We start from the raw sequence: 3,125 nt of genomic DNA on the forward strand, positions 1-3,125 counted from the left end.
GTATACAAGTATAATGTAGTAGGTTTTTCTATTTAATTAATTAAAAAATAAATTCTTCTTAACGACAGAGAGAGGAAGCTAAAAAAAAAAAAATTAACGAGAAAAATTTGCACCTGAAATTGACACGTTCTAAACACTCCTTTAGTATAAGGTTAAGAATTGTTATTGATGATGGATTTTATAATTGAATGCAATATACATGATCATGATTCATACTACTAAAATGTGATATAAAAAAATTAACATGTAAACATAAAGATGAAGAAAATGTGAATAAAAAAATTAATTGATCTCTAAAATTCTCAAAATTTAGTACAGGTACAAATCCTATACTTGAAACATCACATAATCAAAGATTCTAAGCTATCTTCTTAGGAGAGTCCTTTTGCTCAAACAAGTTCACTAATTAGTGGCAACTAAACTAAACTAAGACATTAAAACAAATAGTTATCACTACCTTCTTTATATGATAAAAAAAAGTACCTAAAACATACAAACTCCTGAATAAAAAGATCAGAAGTTTGAAAAACTAAGAAGTTTCATAATTCCCTTGTAATTGCTAAGAGTCCTAGGCATTATTCAAAGTAGGTCTTTGCACATCTATCTCTTCTTTGGTAACTTTCGTTCTATTATGCTTAATACTACCAACACTATCAGTCAATTCGCGGCCTTTAGTTTCATATGGAATGAGCAAGACAGCAACGGCTGTAGCCAAGACTACACCGGCAAAAAACAGGACAGCTTCCTTTTGATGACATCCTTGTACTAAGGCTACAGCCACGACAGGGCTGACCATACCGCCAATTCTTGCCATAGAGTTTGCAGTTCCAAACCCGGTATTTCTTACAGATGTTGGATATATCTACATTGTACAATAAAAACAAAACAAATTTAAAAGTCATATAGAAAAGATTATTGAAAAAAATGAGTGAAATGTACAAGGTTGTTGATATACCTCAGGAGCAAAAATGAAAGCAGTAGTAAATGTTCCCATAATACATGCTCGAGAACCAAACATAAGAACGGTTGTTAAAGTTTCAGATCGACGGGCTACCAAAGGCACCAAGAACGCGCAACATGCAGCTAACATAAGTGCCATTGAATTCTTACGCCCAATTCGATCAATTAGTAGTCCAACAATGACAAGGCCGGGGAATTCTTCAAGAATTGACAAAAAAACATGTCAAAAGTGTGTTCATTTTATCAAAGTTACATTGTAATAGGAAGTTAGTTGATAGAGTATAAAACATATTCCTGGCTGATGGTTTAAGCCCAGAAATATGTTTTATACTCTATCATGTTAGTGGATCAACTCAACCAAAAGATTAAGCTGATGGTTGAATCACATGAATATGTTTTGTACTCTATCATTAACTAACAAAACATACCTGCAATACTAGTGATGAAGACTTCCTTATAATTGATACCAGCACCGGGACTATTATCCTCGACGTTGTTCTTGTTAGGACCACATACATTGTCATTGTTTAACTGAGTAGTGAGTAACACGAGACCATAGTAAGCTAAGGAATTTCCAAAGAACACGACCCAAAGAAGTATTGTTGTACGGATCAATTTTGGTGAAAGGAGTATCATAATTGATCGTTGTACACTCATTTCTGTATCCTTCCAATTTTTCGATACAGCACCATCATCTTCGACGAAATTTTGTTCTTCTAGTTCCATATCAGTTGCGAGAATCCCAGGAGGCAGTTCTTTGCCATTTACTTTGGCCATTTTTGCCAATACCTGAAAGGCCTCGGCTTTTCTACCTTTCAAACATAAGTACCTTGGTGACTCGCGCGGGTGTAATTAGGTAGAATATGAGCAAAACAAATGAGGGCAAAGCTGATAGACCCAGCAACCATCTCCATCCTAACCTCGGCATTACAACCTATCAAATTTGAAGAAATCTGAGCTCTTTTGACTTGCTTTTATGTCACAATTTTTTTTTTTTTTGATTCATATGAGCCACAAGGGCGGGTACAACGGGGGGCGGGGGAAATTCCAGCATATGCTGGAGGCAAGGATCGATCCCGTAACCTCGAGGTTACGAGATGGGAGTGCTACCATCAAGCCAACTCCACATCCTTTTTTATGTCACAAATTTAGTTGTTGGCACTTAGCATCGAAAAAATATGTAAAAAAAAAAAAAAATAAGTGAACAAGTAAACAAACATTTTTAGGTGTATAAATGTTTGCACATTATTCTTAAACGTTAAATAAATTGCACTTAATATTAATAAGGGCAAATAAGTAACAAACATTTTTAAGGGCATAAATGTCCACACTATTTATAAGAGTTTTTTCAAACTTTTTAAACGGTAGGGATTATTAGCTTTAAGAATAATTTGAGTGAGTCTGAGTAACATACAAATAAAAAAAGTCGAAACTAAAAAAATGTGGTAAGGGAAGAAAGAGCTAGTAGTGAACATACCCAGGCTAAGGCAGACTCGACAATAGAACCAACCGTCCAAAAGGCTTGGAAAAGGACTAACCATGTACCGCGACTAGGTGCTGGTACAAATTCTAAAAACCAGGTTAGTAGTACAGGACCAGCGCCGAGGCCATTGCCTACAATGCAACGTGATATTAGCAAGACTGCGTAATTTGGAAAACCTGCACTTAGACATCCAGCTGCAGCAGTTAATACTGCTGAGAACATGTATCCTTTCCTGATACAAATTTGTTGGTATTATATGAGATTCATAAATTTGGATAGCAATGGAAATAATTAAGTTATATACATTAGAAAATATGTGATTGTAATAAAAATGTAGAATTTTAACAAAGATATTAACATAAAAATAAATAAATTTATAAAAATGAAAGTATGCACATCTCTAAATTTGATCTGATAATGTTTCTTATCCAACATTTAGAGTGATGATCATGTATTCATGTGAATGAGTCATACAAGTAAATTGTTTGGATTAAAAATATATTCAACCATGTTGAGTTTGATACTGAAGAATTGTGCAAGTATATTGTTTGGATTAATTTAAAATATATACTAATTTAATACTACTATCAAAGATAATGACTTAAACTAAAAAAAAAAAAAAAAAAAGGAAAAATTAGAAATAATAATCCCAACTTTCATGAATTTTGCTACAATAATCCCA

The 3,125-nt window shown here is 33.5% G+C and overlaps 1 pseudogene across 1 annotated transcript; it reads right to left on the reverse strand.

The window, feature by feature from the left end:
• Nucleotides 1-430: 430 nt before the first annotated feature.
• LOC145605460 (organic cation/carnitine transporter 7-like) lies at nucleotides 431-2,878 on the reverse strand (annotated as a pseudogene). The gene is made up of 4 exons (XR_014105083.1): nucleotides 2,438-2,878; nucleotides 1,389-1,894; nucleotides 956-1,158; nucleotides 431-862 (listed from the first exon to the last, which is right to left on the reverse strand). The product of XR_014105083.1 is annotated as an organic cation/carnitine transporter 7-like (transcript).
• Nucleotides 2,879-3,125: the final 247 nt, after the last annotated feature.

Source organism: Chenopodium album, chromosome 22, assembly GCF_948465745.1.
Source record: "Chenopodium album chromosome 22, dcCheAlbu1.1, whole genome shotgun sequence".
NCBI lineage: Eukaryota > Viridiplantae > Streptophyta > Magnoliopsida > Caryophyllales > Amaranthaceae > Chenopodium > Chenopodium album.